Source organism: Tasmannia lanceolata, unplaced genomic scaffold (assembly GCF_043159265.1).
Source record: "Tasmannia lanceolata isolate RefF3 unplaced genomic scaffold, GAP_Taslan_0.1 ptg000037l, whole genome shotgun sequence".
Taxonomy (NCBI): domain Eukaryota; kingdom Viridiplantae; phylum Streptophyta; class Magnoliopsida; order Canellales; family Winteraceae; genus Tasmannia; species Tasmannia lanceolata.
This window is the reverse complement of record NW_027518714.1, coordinates 19,531,626-19,551,075: the sequence shown is the minus strand read 5'-3', so window position 1 is coordinate 19,551,075 and position 19,450 is coordinate 19,531,626. Positions and strand designations below refer to the sequence as shown.

Genomic DNA, 19,450 nt, shown 5'->3' with positions numbered 1-19,450 from the left:
TAGATGGTGAAATCAAGGAATTTATTGTGGTGGCTTGAGACGAGGGAGAAATCAGCTTAATAAAAAGGAATAATGTTAAATATATTAGCAAACAGTTTTTCTTAAAGTTGAGAACTCCGATTCAAGGATAAGTTAAGAGATTTCTGTGAGTGTTTTTTGATGTGTAATGTTGAAGTTTCTTTCCATGATGACGAATGATGCCAATGATGAAAACACTTATTGATGAGATTACTGATTTTGGTGTATTCTAATAGTTCGGTGATGCATTACCATGAGCTTAAAATTTTTGGAATTTACATTACTAACCCATGTAAGTTGTCACGATATTGTGAATTCTAGGATGGCATGCACAAAGATTACCACAAGGAAAAGTATGCTCAAACCAAGGTTATGGGATAAACAAAGAGACCAAGAACAAAGGGAGATAGCAAAAAGAGAGATCATTGAAACTAGTGATTCGGAACCCACAGAAAGTGAAGCCGATCCCGAGGAAGATCCTGAGGAGGAACCAGAAGAGGATTCTGAAAAAGATCCAGAGCAAGAACCCATGCAACAAGAAAAAGAAATCATAAGCATATCCTCTTACTCAATTGGCGATCAAACGCCACTATACTCGGAAGAGGAGGTTACTAGTAAGCGTAGAAGGATATCAGTGTTTGGGAACGTACTGGACACGTACGAGGATGACGAATCTGTCAGCGACAGTGACTGGGAGGTATGTATGCATTGTTATTCCAAGTTCGTCATGGAAGTTAGCTTACTACTTTATTTGGGATATGGGAGGAGGATTTTCGCGGACGAAATTCTCGTAAGGGGGGTAGAATGTAAAGACCGCCTTTAATCTTCATCTATAAAACCTTAAGATCCAGGCCATAGGATCATTAGATTGTATTTTCGAGGGTGGAGATCGTCGATCCATCGATGATCAACCCTCGATCTTAAGAATTAGTCACTTTTCCTTGATTTACATAGGTCTGATTATTTTATTATTATTTTCGTCCTTTTAATTATAGCTAATTTTTGGGGCGTCAAAACTTATCCGTTCGACGTGGGTTATGCCCCGTTAGATGGGATATTCGAATACCTATCCAACGGGCCCAAGATCGCGCGATTCAGATGCGATTTGGCTAAGTTATGGGGAATTTTTTATTAAGGTGGGGCCTAATTACGGGATTTGTCTTATTAGGCCAAAATTTTAATATTTTAGGAATCTATGACTACCAAAAGTTATACTATTTTTATGCCTAATCTAACCCTATTTATTTTATTTCGTAAAGAGAGGTTAAGGGGTATATTGGGGCTAATACAAGTGTGCGAGAAAATGTTTTTTTTTTAAACCTCTAAATATTAAATCGTATTCACCTAACCCTACAAAGTTGGGCGTGTTCTTAGCCGCCCACTCCAATCTTGGAGTGGGTACGACAATTCCGTTTTCCTCACTCTCGCCCAATAAGTGGGCCCAACTCAAGAATATCAATTAAGATAAACTAGAAAGAAAAGAAATAAGGCAAGCCAAAAGATTTGGGTAAGGATATTTTAGGTAGGGATTAGATCAAGTGAGAGATTTTAGGGCCTTTAATTTATCAAGGTTGGGAAGCCAACTAAATCACAAAAAAAAACTATATTGTTGGGCTCTCTCTCACACGTCCAAAACTTTGGACGCCCAAGAGAGAGAGAGTGTGTGAGAAAAAAAAAAAGAGGAAGAAAGAAAAGGAAGAAGGGTGGGGATTCGTAGCTTGTTCGTAACTTTTCTTTGGGTTTTCATCGCTTCCAAGTAAGTACCCTATCATATGAAATACTTGTGTTTGTGTGTATTTTCCCCAACCCCATCAGTATATGCCCATAGAGCTAAAGAAATGTTTTTGTGTATTTAAAAAAAAAAAAACTCATTAGTAATATGTGCATAGAAATAAAATAACAAGATACTTATCACAATCCCAATCACATTAATTGATAGTTATACGAGCTGAGTCTAGCTTTCACATGCCTTTTTAACTTACAGACGTGAACGAATGGAACGGCTCCGGTAAGGGAGTGGAGTGCGACGGCCCTGGAGTCAAGTGATAGGGTGTAAGCAAATGTCAAATTTTGTTTTATGATTAAGTTCTCTAAACACACCCACACAAGTCTAGCTTTTGTCCCAAGATGGGACTCAAAATACCCCGGAGATTACCATGTAGTGCACTCCCGTTTTGGGGTTCCAAACACAAGTATTAGTAGTGTCCCAACCGCCCTATTTAGGGTCACCAAATCCACACCCAAAACAGTGCCCTTGCTGCCCTGTCTTTGGGTACCCAACACACACACACACATCCATGCTGTTGCCCTGTTCAGGCGCCAAACACACATGCATTATATGCCACTGTTGCTGCCCTCTTTAGGCACAAAGACAGCGACACAAACACACAATGTGGCTGCCTTGTTGTGGGCAGGAAGATGCACACATGAAAACACTATTGCTGCCCTTTTTCTGGGCAAGAAAAATACAGTCATGAAAGACACTATAGCTGCCCTGTTTTTGGGTGGGAAAATACACACAACAAACACCATATTGCTGTCCCGTTTTCGGACACAAAACACACATTACAAACCATTACGTTTCTGTCCTGTTTTGGGACGGAAAACACACATGACAAAACATTATGTTGATGTCCCGTTTTGGGATGGAAAACATTATTACGCTGTCCTGTTTTGGGATGCAAAACACACAACAAAACCCCCATAGAAAACGCTTGCACACACACACACGCGCGCGCGCGCGCACGAAGTTCGTTTAACGAGTTATATATGCATAGTAATGTGTGTATTTGTGTATATATATATATATAAATCATTTTAATATTTCTATATGCTTAATGCGCATGAGATTGGAAAAATACGTAAAAAATATCATTGAACCACCCTATGCGAATATCACATCAAAAATCATTGAATATACTATGTGCGTATAACAGACAAGATAGGAAATACATAAAAATCATTTAATGGCTTGTGCGTATATCACTGGTGATACAAAAAAAATCGTTTGTTTAATCCATGCGAATATTACTGATGGGATAAAAAAAAATCTATATACTTAACCCTATACGGATGTTACTCTTGAGATTGAACGAAAACCATGAAAATTGTTTATGTACCCTTTATATGCATATACTGATGGGATTTGTAAACGGTGCAAAAAAAAAAAGCATTGGTTTAATCGATGCACATATTACTCATGAGTTTTTTATAAAAAAAAATACACAGAGACGTTTCTTTAGCCCTATGGGCATATACTGATGGGGTTGGAAAATACACACAAACACAAGGATTTCATATGATAGGGCACTTGGAAGCGATGAAAACCCGAAGAAAAGTTACAAACAAGCTACGAATCCCCACGCTTCTTCCTTTTCTTTCTTTTTTTTCATTTTTTTTTCACACACTCTCTTTCTCTTGGGCGTCCAAAGTTTTGGACGTGTGAGAGAGAGCCCAAAAATATATAGGTTTTTTTTTTTTGTGATTTGGTTGGCTTCCCAATCTTGATAAATTAAAAGCCCTAAAATCTCTCGCTTGATCTAATCCCTACCTAAAATATCCTTACCCAAATCTTTTGGACTGCCTTATTTCTTTTCTTTCTAGTTAATCTTAATTGATATTCTTAAGTTGGGCCCACTTATTAGGCGAGAGAGAGGAAAAAGCAATTGCCGTACCCACTCCAATATTGGAGTGGGCGGCTTTTTTTTTTAGAGATGAGAACACGCCCAACTTTGTAGGGTTAGGTGAATACGATTTAATATTTAGAGGATTTAAAAAAAAAAATCTCGCAAACTTGTATTAGCGCTAATATACCCATTAACCTCTCTTTACGAAATAAAATAATTAGGGTTAGATTAGGCATAAAAATTTTATAACTTTTAGTAGTCATAGATTCCTAAAACTTTAAAATTTTGGCTTAATAAGACAAATCCCTAATTAGGCCCTACCTTAATAAAAAAGTGCCATAACTTCGTCAAATCGCGTCCGAATCGCACGATCTTGGGCCCGTTGGATAAGTATTCGAATATCCCATCTAACGGGGCATAACCCACGTCGAACAGATAAGTTTTGACGCCCAAAAAATTAGCTATAATTAAAATGACGAAAATAATAATAAAATAATCAGATCTATGTAAATCAAGGAAAAGTGACTAATTCTTAAGATCGAGGGTTGATCATCGACGATCTCCACCCTCGAAAATACGATCTAATGATCCTATGGCCTGGATCTTAAGGTTTTATGGACGAAGATTAAAGCCGGTCCTTACACTAAACCTATGAACGAAGCCCTTCAAACCCGAAACGCGGAGGAGGAGAAGATCTGGCCAGACTCTGGGGAAACCTCAGTTATTGTGAGGAACGGAGTACCGGCGGTCCTGGTATTTGGCAAGGAAATCGATAAAAGGCAATAGATCTTAAAATCAAGGCTGATCGGAAAACTAAAGCAAAATGTGCGGAACCTAGATGATCTATGGAGTTGGGCTAAATGGTTCTGGGATCTCCCCACGTTACCCAAACCATCCATTCTCGCTTCTAATGAAGTCCTGTTTTTGTTTGAGGAGGAAAACATGGCAACTAAACTAAAGGAATTGGGGGGGAAAGCTTATGGCCATTATTTACTTTCTCTTAGGCTCTGTTCACTTGTTTTCCCGGGAAAGGAAAGGAAAAGAAAGGAAAGGAATCTGACTTGGCAAAATGGAAAGGAAAGGAAAAGAAACTGTGATTTTCTCTTGCTTTCTCGTTGTTCACTTGCCCAGAAAGCGAGGGAAAATATGCAGGAAAGTTATTTTCTAGTTGTTCACTTGCCCAGAAAGCAAGGGAAAATATGCAGAAACCCTGAATCATGGTTTTGTAACCACAGAAGTAGACACTCCCATTTTTCCAACTGTGGGATAGTTCAAATTCCCTAGAAACCCTCTTTTCTCTAGCGGTGGTGGTTGCGGCCGATGCTTCTCCTACTCTCCCTTTACTGTGTTGCAAAAAAATGCCCTAGAAACCCTCTTTTCTCTAGCTCAAAACCCCAACAGATCCGAGCCTATGTTTAATGGGGGTAATAGATGGCGGATCGGTGGTGGAGAGAGTGACCGGAGAATGAGTTAGAATGGCCGGATTCGGGCGGAGATTTCCAGAATCCCAGATTTTGGGGAATTAAGGAAGAGAGAGATAGCATTGTGGGGTTTACAACTAGGGCTTTTAATGGTGGGATTATTGGTTCAAGCGAATTACAGGTGAAGGTGATGAGAGGTGGAATTTGGAGGCCAAATCTAATGGTAATGGTGGAGGAAGATGGTGGTGTAGATGGCAGATCTAGTGGCGGTGGGGGTAGCTGTAAATTTCCAATCTAATGGAGGAGGGTTTGGTCAGATGGAGATGATGGGTTTTAATGGCTGCAAATGGGAGGGAATCAAAGTGGGTTTGGGGTGGAGATGGTGGTTGTGAGGGGAGAGAAGGGTGGCTGTCTGCCGGATGATGGTGATGGTGGTGATGCCGTGGGGTGACGAAGCTCCGGCGATGTTCCCGGAGAAGGAGACCGGATTTGCTTCCATCTCTCTCTGCAACTCTCTTTTCCTTGTGGCCGGTTTTTCTTGTACAAGATCAATGGTCTAGAGATTAGCCTTGCCGGAATTTTAGAGCTCGCCAAAGTGTTTTTCGTCGCTGGAGTGCCCAAGGTGGACAAAGGAGTTGCAGCTAGGGTTTGGCTCCAGAGGGCGTGGGTCGAAAAAGAACATCCCGATAAATTTTCTCGCGAGAAAGGAAACGAGCTTTCCTCTCATTTTGGCTGGAAACCAATTCGGTGTTTTGCGAGAAACTAGACTTTCCACGTATTTTTTTTGCTTTTCCACGTCAGTAACTCTATTTTACCGAGAAACCAAGCGAACAACGAAATTTCATGTTTCCTGAGAGAATAGACGCTACTTTTCTTTCCTGCGCTTTCTCAAGAAGGCAAGTGAACAGAGCCTTAGAGAATGGAATTCGGGTTACCATCAAGGAGCTAAAGCAATTTGGGTTAGATTTCTGGGAATCCCACTTCACGCGTGGGCTACATCAACGGTGGAAGCTCTGGGGAAGCTATTTGGCACAGTCCTTGAAACAGATATGAAAGGGCATCATGAGGATTGTATGAGTTTTGTGTTGGCAAGAATCTTCGCTCCAGTGTGGAAAATCTCAAGGTCGTGTGTCGACCTACGGGTTCGCGATAGCTGCTTCAAAATAGGCGTTGAGGTTGTTGAATCCCCATAACTGGCTAGAGAAGAGGATAGAGGGGAAATTAGAATCCTAGGAGTCAAATCCCAAACCTCGCCTCCCTCACTGAAAAGGAATTGGCCTAAGGAACGTCAACTGGAGGAATCTTCTCCGGTGCAAGTCCAAGACCGGAAGAGTGGGGGAAGTCACCGGAAACTGGATCGGCACGTTCTAGCGACTCAGCAACGGTTGGAAAGACGATTGTTGCCCCCTGCAGCCACGTGTCCGGAATTTGGACGATTATGGTCCCGAGCATCATTTTTGCGCTCAGAGGGAGATTTCAAATTTCAAATTTCAAATTTCAAAGGCCTCTGTCAGACCCATCTCTGAAAGTCACTAGGCCAGACATCATCGCGAAGATACGTGCTGACTTAACGGATAAGGCAAATGGACGAAAAAAGACTTTCCGGTCCCTCCTATCGCCAAGATTGCAAAAAAAGGTTGACCAAGCCCTGTGAATTCTAAATCGCCAAGATTGCAAAAAAAGGTTGACCAAGCCCTGGGAATCCTAAAACAAGGATTGAAGCAATCTGGATCTTCAGGATTGATCGCAAAGGGACGATTTCTCAGATGGACGTCGGCGAAGAAAAGGAGAATTCTTAACCAAGCCCTAGGTGAGAAACCTTCTAAAGGAACTTCTGGAAGTAAAAATATTCAGTCTGAGAACCCCTGCTCTGACAACAGGTCTAAAACTCCACGAAAGTTTACAATAAATACTCTTTGCCTTGGGGAGGTGGGCCCTTCGCAGATTCAAGGACGGAGAGGAGTCCTCACCTGAGAGGACTATGAAGTCATTGGGAGTATTCATCCCCGCTCCCAATGAAGATAGGCTTCTGGAACATTAGGGGATTAGGGGAAGATTGAAAGTTACAGGCGGTGAAAATTTTTATTTACCGGAATCGGCTATACTTAGTGGCCATCATTGAATCCAAGCTAATGGAGGTAACAAATATCATCATTAATAAGACATGAGGCAGAAATCAGTGGGAATGGATAGCAAAGGATGCCGTGGGTACAGCAGGTGGGATCATAGTAATTTGGAAAGAAGGTAGAGTCCGTCGGGAGGAAGTCAGGCTGGGAAGATTCTTGATCTCGATCATCTTTTCCTCTCCTGATTGGAATGAAAAATGGATGCTTACGGTTGGGTATGGACCGGTTAGAGCTTCAGAGAGACGAGAACTTTTGTATGAATTGATGAATGCTCGAGGATCTTGGTAGGGTGCGTGAATACTTGGGGGTGACTTTAACACGATCAGATTCCCATCAGAGAAGAATACACATACTAGAATGACAACTAGCATGAGGAATTTCTCAAATTTTATTTAAGAGCATGAACTGATAGACCTCCCACTGCATGGAGCGAGGTTTACTTGGTCTAACAACCATGATCGACTGGTAATGACCAGGATTGACCGTGTCCTCATCACTCGAGAATGGGAGGAGTGCTTCCCTCTAATTTCTCATAAGGCGCTCCCAAGGTTCTTGTCTGACCACAACTCAATCATCCTAGAAATCTCTAATTTCTCTGGGGGGCCACGACCGTTTAGGTTTTATCTGGATCTGTTGGAGGTACTAGGTTTTGAAGACAAGGTCAAGTTATGGTGGGAAGAAATCGAAATCAGAGGCTGGAAAGGATATGTCATATGCCAAAAACTGAAGGGGCTCAAACTTAAAATTAAAGAATAGCAAAATGTTGTTGATGAAGATACCACTCGAAGGAGGGAGGAGATTTCGAATAGCTTGGTGATTCTAGAGAACAGAGAGGAGGAGGGCCTGTTATCAGCGGAGGAAAAATCGGGTCGTCTAAAACCTTTGGAGGAGAACGAGATGATCATACGAAGAGAAGAGATCCGATGCAGACAAAAATCACGCGCCTTGTGGCTTAAAGCAAGAGACATGAACTCCAAGTTTTTCCACAGAACAACCAACTTACGAAGGCAAATCAATTCAATTAATTGTTTAAGGCACGGGGATTCAATAATTGAAGACCCAAACCTTACCAAATCTAAAATTGTGGATTTCTACTCGGCGCTATACTCTAGGCCCCTGGTGTGATGACCAAAGCTGGAGGGCATTCAATTCAAGTGCATTACTCATAGCCATAGAATAATGCTGGATCAGAACTTCACAGAAGAGAAGATTGAGCAGACCATTTTCTCAATGGCTAGGGACAAAGCCCCGGGCCCGGACGGTTTTTCGATGGCATTTTTTCAACACTTTTGGAAGATCCTTAAGGGAGACATTATGGCTTTTTTCAAAGAATTCCAGCATAGGGACATTATCAGTGAGGCAACAAAAGCAACCTTCATTGCACTAATCCCTAAAACAAAAGGCGTTATTGGGATCAAGGACTTTCGTCCCATTACCCTCATGCATAGCATTCCCAAAATTGTAGCTAAGCTACTTGTAAGAAGAGTGAAAAATATCATGGGGGATATTATATCCCAGTTCCAAGGAGCCTTCGTCGAATTGAGGCAAATTTTGGATGGTGTTCTAATTGCCAATGAACTTATTGACTCGGTGAAGAGAAGTGGATGTTTGGGGTTAGTTTTTAAAATAGACATAGAGAAGGCCTATGATCATGTAGATTTTGGTGTCCTTGATTTTATACAAGAAAAGATGGGATTTGGTCCAAAATGGAGGCAATGGGTTAGATCGCTTATATCATTTAACTCTTTCTCAATCATCATCAATGGTTCAGAGGAGGGATTCTTCAAGGCGTCAAGGGATACGTTAGGGGGACCCATTAGCACCATATCTGTTCATAATGGTGGTTGAGGCCATCAGTCAGATGCTGACGGAAGCGAACCAAATGTGCCTGATCCACGGGTTGCAATCTGGTCCTTCAGGTGAAGAAATAACTCATCTCCAATTCGCGGACGACACACTAGTCTTCCTGCGAAACAACTCCCAGACCATCCCTAATATCATAAAGATATTCAAGTGGTTTGAGGTTTCCTCGGGTCTTAAAATCAACTTTAGCAAAAGTATGCTCCTGGGAATTAACATGGACCAGATCGAGGTTCAAAGATTGGCAACGCTAATTGGGTGTAGTGCTGGGACCTTCAAATGCATCTTATTCAAATGCATCTTACCCAGGTTTACGCTTAGGATTTGGCATACCGTCGGCTGCCCAATGGGACCCGGTGGCAGAAAGAATTGAGAGGAAGGTAGCAACATGGAAGAAGTACATTTCTCTTGGGGGAAGAATAACATTAATAAAAGCGGCACTTTCCAACATGCCGGTGTATTTCATGTCGTTGTTTAAAATTCCGGTCAAGGTAGCTTTGACAATCGAAAGATTATAGCGGAATTTCTTATGGGATGGAGATGGTAAGTCAAAAAAGCGAAGCATCTAATCAGTTGGGAGAAGGTTACACAATCCAAACGGAATGGGGGCCTGGGGATTGGTAAGCACAGAATGCGAAATAAATCATTACTGGAAAAATGGTTATGGAGGTATGGTGTGGAGAAATTGGCGCTATGGCAACGGGTAACAGGGCTAAAATATGGATCAGAATGGGGGGGCTTAATGTTAAAAAACCATCGGGAGGGAAGGGATCGGGCGCTTGGAAATCTATCTGCTCTGTCCAAGAAGATTTCGAACAAAGAATACGCTACAAAGTGGGTAAAGGCACCAATGTACGATTCTGGTTGGATCATTGGTGTGGTCAGTCATTGCTACGCATGGAATTCCCAAGATTATTCAGAATTGCCATATCCCCTGAAGCAACGGTCTCAGATTACCTAATTAGAGAAGGTCAGGGAGGCAGAGGTTTATGGGATATTCGCTTATGTCGGAACCTCAAGGAGGAGGAAATCCAGGATCTACAGAGGCTTCTTTTGACTTTGGAGTCGACATATTGTTCACAATTTAAGGAAGATGAGCGAATTTGGACCCCGGCATCTAATGGGGACTTCACTACAAAATCTTTCTTTACGGCTTTAAATGCTGGACATCCATCACCGGTAAGGCGAATTTGGAGATCTCTAGAACCCTCGAGGGTGGTTGCTTTTGGGTGGACGTTGATCCAAAGGAAGATAAATACATGTGATCGCCTAATGAAAAGGCAGTTCAGCCTAGCAAGTATGTGCGTCCTCTGTCAGCAAAATGAGGAAACGTTAGATCATCTCATGTTGGATTGCCCATATTCATACCATCCGTGGGTAAGAGAGATTGGAGCTTTCGGGATTCCCTGGGTCTATCCTCAGCCTATTAGTGCCCTTTACCTCGAATGGCGCTCGGGCCCTTTCAGTGGCACAGGTCGAAAGCTTTGGGCGACCTTCCCTACGCAATAACTTGGAATATCTTGAAGGAACGCAATAGATGGATCTTTGAGGAAAAAGTAGAACTTCTAGTCGTCTGGCATTGGACATTATAGTGGAATTGGTCTCATGGATAAAGTCTAAGAAATAAATTCCCTATGGGATGGCAGATCTTATAAGGAACTGGTGGACGGTTATATGGGGAGTCATTAGAAATGCTTCTGCTTCGACGGTTATGACATATTTAGGACCAGCCGGTATATGTGATGCCAACGAGGTGGAAATCAGAGCTCTTCTCTTTGGATTACGGTGGGCCGTTGAGAATAATCAGTGACCCCTAATTGTGTAAGGAGACTCCACAGTCGCAGTAGCTTGGGCCTCTGGGCTATCAAAGGGACCTTAGAAACTGCAGGAAGTGGTTGCGGAAATATTGGATCTAATAAGGGTACTCGAACCGAGAATTGAACATCATAGGCAAACGGCGTACGAAGTGGCAGATAGCCTAGCCAAGGCTGGAGCTGAAAGGGAAGACTTACAAATACTGTCCTTTCTGTAATTATTCCTCCTGCTTAAGAGAGGATCGAGTATTTTGGTTTTTTGAACTGTAACTTTTGACTGTTTTCTTTTGTATTGGCCTCGGGTATGCCCGAGCCTCCATTTAATATTTTGTATAAGCAGGTTGGGACTCTTGGTCCCAAATGCTATCTCAATATGAATAGAATATGTCATCTTTAAAAAAAAGACAGAATGATCAACGACACATTGTTTCATGCCAAACCACATGACAACATCACGCAATCTCCCAAACCATGCTCTAGGAGATTGTTTGAGGCCATAGAGAGATTTTCGCAAGCGACAAACTGAGGAGGACCTCTCCCCTTGAGCAACATACCCAGGAGGTTGCTCAATGTATACTTGTATACCTCCTCGGTGTGGTCACCATGAAGAAATGTGTTCTTCATATCGAGCTAATAGAGAGGCCAACCATGATTAACAACCAATGAAAGCAACACACGAACAAATGGAATATTGGTGAGAGGAGAGAAAGTCTCCTTGTAGTCGACTCCAAAGGTCTACGTATACCCCTTCGCAACTAAGCGCGCCTTGAGGCACTCAACTGTCCCATCTAGCAAGTACTTGATGGACAAAACCCATCGCATAGGCTGATCACCTGAAGGAAGAGAGACCAAATCCTAAGTCTGATTGGTCGTAAGGGCATCCATCTCAAGGTCTATAGCAGCGCGCCATCCAAGATGAGCTAGGGCCTCTGCCATAGACTGCAGCAAAGAAACAGAAGACAAAGAAGAGACAAAACTACGAAAAACAGGAGTGAGATTATCATAAAAAACAAAATGAGAAATAAGTTGGCTAGTAGAACAAGAATGAGTACGGGAAGCAATATGAGAGTCTACAGGAATATCAAAAGAGGAAAGAGGAGGTACCTAAGATAGAGAATCTGGTATCTCTAGCTGAGAAGACGCTACCTAGGACGTAGGATGATGGACATCTGGTCGGCGACGTCGTTGATAGACCTGCAGAGGAGCAGGAGGAGCTGAAGTCACCTGCACAGGAGGAGGAGGAGGAGGAGGAGTCGAAGTCACCTGCACAGGAGCAGAAGGAGCTTAAGTCACCAGCAATGGAGAGGAAGGGGACTCAACAGGGTCAGGGGGAACATGAAGAGGAAGAGGAACTTGAGGGGCAGAAACAATGGGACTACTCTCAGCGGGAGCAATAAAAAAAAGAGACGGACTCAAAGAAGGTGACATCGGTTGAAACAAAGAGCCCGGTTGAAACAAAGAGCCGACGAAGCCTAGGACTATAACACATGTAACCTTTTTAGATGCGAGAGTAGCCCAGAAAGACACAACGCTCCACCTGAGGGTCTAATTTATCCAGACCCTGGAGTAAGGCTGTGAACAAAACAAACACAACGAAATAACCGTGGAGTAAGAGGAAAGGGATCACGGTGAAGATGTAAGACCAAAAAAGGAGATCTACCATCAAGGACAGAGGAGGGAAGCAGCTTAGCCAAGAAAGAAGAGGTAAGGATGGCATCGCTCCAATAGGCTTTAGGGACCCGCATTTGAAAGAGAATGGTGCGGTCTATTTCAAGCAAAGACCTGAGTTTCCGCTTGGCTACACCATTCTGCTGAGAGGTGTAAGCACAAGAGGATTGATGGACAATACCATGAGTGGATAAGAAATCCTGAAAGCCATTAGAGGCAGAAAAGTATTCCCAAGCATTATCGGTGCAGCACAAGAGGATTGATGGACAATACCATGAGTGGATAAGAAATCCTGAAAGCCATTAGAGGCAAAAAAGTATTCACAAGCTCACAGAACTCATACTGAAGGGACTGAAGGGGGCCAGAAAGAACATAGGACTGCTGGAGTCTCTGAATGGAGGGATGGCCGAGACGGCAATTGTACTGATAGGCATCAACAGAACTATGCAACATGGTACGAAGAGGGTCACAATCAATGTGATAGATCATTCACGCACGACCCGAAGTAATCGTCTCCTAGTCGAAAGATCTTGAAAAATACAATGAGAGGGGATGAAAGAGACAGAACACTTACGACTATTAGTAAGTTGGCTAACAGAAAATAAATTAAAGGGCGACTTAGGAACACATAGTACCGAAGAGACGGTAAGACTAGAGTGAGGGGAAATAGTACCATTACCAGAGATAGGTGCAGTGATCCTATTGCCAGAGTAACAGTAGAGGCTGGATGAAGGGGCTTAAACGAACTAAGGGAAGCAGGGTTACATGTCATATGGTTGGAGTCCCTGGAATCAATAATCCAATAGCCAGAGGTAGTAAGAAGCGGAGTAGGTGAACTACTGGGCTAGGCAGGGTAACAGGCGGCTGGCGGTGCGCACTTAAGCGTAAAAACTCATCATAGTTGGCCCTGGAGACGCGGACATAGTCATCATGGTTGTATGGACAGGCAGAGGATTGGGTAGAGGGACGAAGAAGGTGAACAGAGGTGATGTGAACAGAACAGATTGGAAGGAGCTTGGATGTAAGGCATAGCACGTACCCACAATATGGTTCGCTACCTGACAATGAGTGCTGAGAGGGCGCCCATGCCCACTGGCAACATGGCCACCCCCAGAATCACGGTCATGATCACAACCTTGACGACCCTGGCCACGGGCAAGACTACGATTGTCATGGCTAGGACGGTCACCATCAACGTATGGGCCAAGAATAGAATCCTCGAGAGAAGGCTCGTGAGACCCGCAACTCTGCTTACAGTAAGGCGCACAAGAAAAGATCTCTGGGATGAATGAAGGGAACCCGTCAAGAGCGACATAAGTCATCTGTGGGAATGAACCCTCCACAAAATGAGAATAGCGAGACGAAGGAGATGCCGAAGGTGGAGGAGTTGCGCGGACCTCATGGGTCGTGCCGAGAGAGGGATCCAGACTGACTGGAGGCTCCATGAAGAGAGAGAGAGCAATACTCGCAACCACAACAACGGTAAAAGATCCAACAAAGAAGTAAGAATCACACAGCGAGCCTGGTCATGATACCGCGGCTCCGATGAAGAGACATAACAGAATGAGACATATGATCACTAGTCAGGAGAAGAATAGAGACTAGGAGAGAAATCAGAGGCACAACATGTCATCAAACACGTGGCGGACATCGCGGCTCCGGAGAAGAGACATTGTACGGCGACCACGGAGGAGAAACAATCAAGGAGACCAGAGCCGCGAGAAGGTATAAATTAGGGACCTAAAAAGATTTGGGCCATTGAAAAGAAGGGATTAAACCCCGAGTGAAAAAGAACGAAAAGGGCGAGTGTCCTTTTAGATTAGGGTTTGAAGTAGGTTTGGATTGACGGCAATGGAGAGTGAAGGTGTGGAGGCGTGGAGTGATGTAGGATTTACAGCGTGAGTGGTGTAGGAAGGTTTGGCGTAGGATTTACAGCGTGGGAGTGGGTTTAGAGGTAGTGGCATGGATGAAGGACGACAATGTTGGTGGAGTGGTGGTGAAGGAGAGGAAGATGAGGGTGGGACGTACGGCGTTGGTGGAGGAAGATGGAGCGTACGGCGCTGATGGTGGTGGAGCTTACGACGCTGGTTGTGGAGAAAGGGTGGAGCATACGGCGTGGTGGAGCGAGAGGTGGAGGTGTGAGGAAGAAGGAAGCAATGGTGGTCCCTAAGGCACCAAAAACCCTAGGGATCTGATACCATGTTGAAAAGAAGAGAATGGAGAGAATTAGTGAGCTGAAAAGAACTCCCCCTCACTGATGTATTTATATAACGAGAGAGGGTACAAAGACTAAATTTCCCTTAGGCATATTACACACTTCTAACACTAACTAGGATATACTTCTTCAAAATTGAAGAATGGGATGTTGATTTCACAAAAAAAGAGCAGTCCCAATGGAGCAACAGTTGAATACGCTGATTTCCTGCTTGCAATTGCCACAGGAAATGTTGAAGGAGGAAAAAGGCCTGGCAAAATTGTGACTCCTTTTGAGAAGACAAAAATTACTGTGTGCACAGTAGGTGCCATGACCTCTTGCATGATGCTCTATGCCTTTTGGGGTAAGGAGCTTCAACTGGTGTTGGATTCTGTTGAAAGCAGCCACCCCTACATGAAGTGGATTGACAATTATTCCTCCATAAATTTTGAGGCATCAGCTCTGCAAATAGAGGACTTGCTCGACAAACTTAGTATCTCTTTGACAGGAGAGGACTTGAAGTCATAGAAAGGCTTTATCATCAAGTTATGAAACTAGAAATTGAACAAAAAAATTCTGCTCAACCGATTGTCCAACAAACTGTACTCTCTCTGTCAAGAGTGCATGATGCAGCAGGGGAGCGTCTTATTATATTTTGTGATTTTGATTTGACATGCACTTTGAAAAGTGAGCTAATTCTTGAGTGAGTGAATCAGGATTACTAAAGGGCTTGAATTTAGAGGATATAAAACGCGCTGGAGAACTTATAATACTCCAAGATAGTGGTGCGGATTTCTTCCATCAGAGTGTAAAGAAGAAGGCAGAGCTGAATGCAGATGTTCACATGCTTTAATACTGTTGGTGTGGGGATCTCATTAGATCATCTTTTTCTTCCAGTGGCCTAAATGATTTGGATGTACATTCAAATGAGTTCATATGGAGATTCTGTTTCCACAGGGGAGATTGTTAAGAAGGTGAAGTCTCCCATGGACAAGGTTCAAAGCTTTCAAGGAAACTTTAAAGAGCTGTAGTGACACTGGCAAGAACTTATCCGTTTACATTGGAGACTCTGTGGGTGACTGGCTTTGCCTACTTGAAGCGGATGTAGTGATCGTTGTTGGATCAAGTTCAAGCCTAAGGGGAATGGGTACTTAGTTTGGTGTCTCTTCATTCCATTATTCTCCGGTTTGGTGAAGAAATAGAGGGAATTCATTGAAGAGAATTCTTCTAAATGGAAAGGCCTGACTGGCATTCTTTTACATGGACTCTAGTTGGGCCAAAATACGTGCCTTTATTTTGGGCCCATAGAAATATCTTCAATATGGGGTTCTTTCTCTTGTTTCCTTATTGCTGAGAACAGATTCATGAATTCATATAATAGATTTCTTGACGTAGACAACAACGGTGGCTAATTTACTGCCATTCAAAAAAAAATGGTGGCTAATTTACAAAGAGACACGGGGGTCAGATGTTTCCTTTTCTTTTTCTACAGGACTGCCATGAGAATATGAAAATGCTGATTTTTTATCACATATGCGTATGATATAGGGTACTGGGAGATTCCAGTTTCAGTCCGCAAATGGCCTAATAGGTGGAGGGAGATGTATGAATGTTTGACATCTCGTCTCAAGTAGGCTTTACACATTTCAGCGTTGTTATTAAAATTATCACTGAAAAAAAATGGTTAAAGATCTAGATGTATCTTTTAGGAATATTTTGTGAGAACCCAATGATGGTGTGAATTTGATAGCCAATTAGGTGTTTCAAGCATGGTGGTCTTCTCTATTGGGCAAGCTTTGCCAGTCTTGGTGTTTGTTGTAGTTTTGCCTTTTCTTCCTTAATAAAGTTGCCATATATGTGTTAGCGATTTTTACCAATGAATCCCTATATGTATATTGTTGTTAGCTGTCAAGAATCAAGATTTGATAAAAAAGTTTAAATTTTTTAAAAAATATTTCCATTAAATCTCTAAATGCTACTTACATTGACACACATTGGATATTGATTTTTATTTTTATTTTTTTGACAAAATGCCCTTCAAAGTGAAAAAAAAAAAGTACGTTTCTCTTGCCCAAGATTTTTTGTTTTTGTATCCGTATGAAATTACGATTGTTTTTAATATGGGAAACAGTAAGGCTAAATTTTTTTAGGCTAAATTTTTTTGAAAAGTGACTGAAGGGCATTGTTATAAAAAGAAATGTTTGTAGTATGTGAAGACTTTTTCAGAAATATATATATATATATATATATATATATATATATATATATATATATATATTTTTTTTTATTTTTTTTTTTAAATTGAACTTATTGTCCTTGTCATAATTTTCAAGGACTAGTTAGGAAATGTTTTGAAGAAAAGGGATTTATTATTTATATGAAAGGTCCAATATAAAAAAGCTATTGACTTCAGTATAATAATTGTTTTTGCATAATAATTGCTTATGTCAGCAGGGGACCACACAAGGTCAATTCCAGATGGAACAATAAAAATGCCTCCCGTTTTTGCTAGGACTTTATGTTTATATTTTTAGTAATTCTCGGGATTAATTTAGTAGGGTTTTCAAGGGCCCATATATGTGGGGGATTGTACCTCCAACCCTTCTATATCTGGAAGAGTTTAACTAGGGAAAGAACTCTTAAATGGATCCTACGGGGTTTTAAGTACATTTAGTCTTCTTTTTCATTGTCTAAGAATCTAGTTTTTATTCTTATATAAACAATGGTTATGGAGAACCCAAGGCGACAATTTTTCGAGTCATTTTTGTTTTCATCTGTTCTGGAATTTTTTCCAGTGTGCACTACACTATTTTGCTTCTGTGATTTACTCCCGATTTCGCCTGATGTTGCTACCTCTTATCTTCTTCTTTGTATGATGCTGATTGGAAGATACCTATGGAATCTTATTTAATGTGAGTCTAAGCTTTATTTGCTTGGATTTTCAGATCTGAGATCTTTGGTCAAAATTTCAGTATCTTTCAGACATTTTTATGTGCTAGTCTTTACCCCAGATCCGTGTTCTTTTATTGCTTACAGAATTCTGAACGTTTCTCTGAGATTGATATTCTTTCGCTGATTACAGTGTTCTGAACTTAGATATCTCATAAACTCCCTGATTACAGTGTTGTTTTCCTTAAGGCCCTGTTTGATTTCTGTGATTTTAGTGGAAGAAGTAGTCAAAGGGGGAGGTGACAAGCATGATAGTTGTGTAGGCTTGTCTTGGGGAGAAGAGTAGTAGTCAAAAGGAAAAAAACGGTAAGGCGTTTGGTTGCTAGAAGAGGTGAGGAAATATTTGGGGTGTCATTATCAAAATGGGCGGTGGAAGAGAGAGAAAGGGAAGAGAGAAGCAATGATTATATAAGACAAACAAATTCCACTCTTTTTCTCACAAAAAACTCCAAAAAAGAGGCTTGCAATTGGAATTTTAGTAGAGGGGACAACTCCCGTCACATCAGCGCCACCTAGGAAAAAGTGTGATAATGATGTCCCCTTGATGCCTGGTAGTCAAATGGAATTTGAGCTCAAATTTGGCAACCAAACATCTTCTTGCATTTCATATTCCATCAAGAGCACAGCCGTCTTCTACTCTTTTTGCAACCAAATAGGCCATAAGAGTCTTTCAGTCTAAAAATATATGGAAGCTGAAATTTCATGTGATTCTATATGAAATTTTGTGTGATCCTATAATTTTCATAATGAAATTTGGTGAATACTCTTAAAATGATACCAAAATATCATGTTATCTTATTAGAATAATTTGTAGTGTTGCTTTCACCATCCTGAGAATGCCACTTTTTTTTTTTTTTTGAAATGGCAGAATAATATCATTAATGAAAAAAGGAAGTGGGCCGAAGAGGACCACAACAAAGGAACAAAAAACACAAGAACAAAAAATAGCAATACAACTCTCATGGAGGAACTTGATAATGCCATTCCAATCAGTGTTCAAGAACTTATAATCTGATTCGGAACTTGATCGAATAAACTCAGTTTTGAATGGCCTCAACTGTCATCTCCATACTCCATTCTCTGTTTTTATAATCAATCGACTAAGTTAATTAATATTTTATAGGATTTACCAGCGACTTAGTTTTTTCCATCTTTGACTGCCAAGTACACTATCCAATTGTTTAAATAATCATACAAGGTTGTCCTGTCTGAGGCTTTATAAAATCTGCAATATTTTCATTGGTTTTCCCTGTTTGAACTTGAAAATCAAAATATTGATAATGACTGAAGCTCTATCTAGTTTTAATTCCCATTTCTGAAGTAATTGGTGCTTTGGTCTTTCCATGTTTCTCAACTTTCCCTTCCAAGAAATGCATCCTGTTTAAACTTCTAGAGATGATTATTCTGTAGAGCTTAGACCAACAAACTGCTGACATAATATTCTATTTCAGTGACATTTGAAAATGGAAGCAGTTATGTGTTGGCTGCTTAGAGATCTGAAACATCTTGGGACTACGGCTATCCACGGACACCAATAATCGGTAAGTGGAGAAAAAAAAATCAACCATGATTATTTTGTTTCCTTTTAGAATTGATGTATTCGAGAAAAAGAACAGATTTTTCTCGATTTTGCTTGTTTCCTGCTCTGACTGTGAATATTGAAACCTATTTATCCAAAAAAAAAAAAAAAAAATCATTGAGCAGTTCCATAGTTTTCTCCATGAAATGCGGTTGGGTGAGGGCTCTAAATCCATTTTCACATTGTCTTTTTCAA

At 41.5% G+C, this 19,450-nt stretch overlaps 1 protein-coding gene and 1 pseudogene across 1 annotated transcript in view; both read left to right on the top strand.

The window, feature by feature from the left end:
- Positions 1–19,385, top strand: part of LOC143862159 (rab GTPase-activating protein 22-like) — a 53,821-nt gene extending 34,436 nt beyond the window's left edge. Inside the window, exon 12 of the mRNA XM_077373154.1 lies at positions 19,128–19,385. The gene's annotated coding sequence lies outside the window, so the exon portion shown is untranslated. The remainder of the gene's footprint in view (positions 1–19,127) is intronic.
- LOC143861302 (bifunctional TH2 protein, mitochondrial pseudogene) lies at positions 14,500–15,829 on the top strand (annotated as a pseudogene).
- Positions 19,386–19,450: the final 65 nt, after the last annotated feature.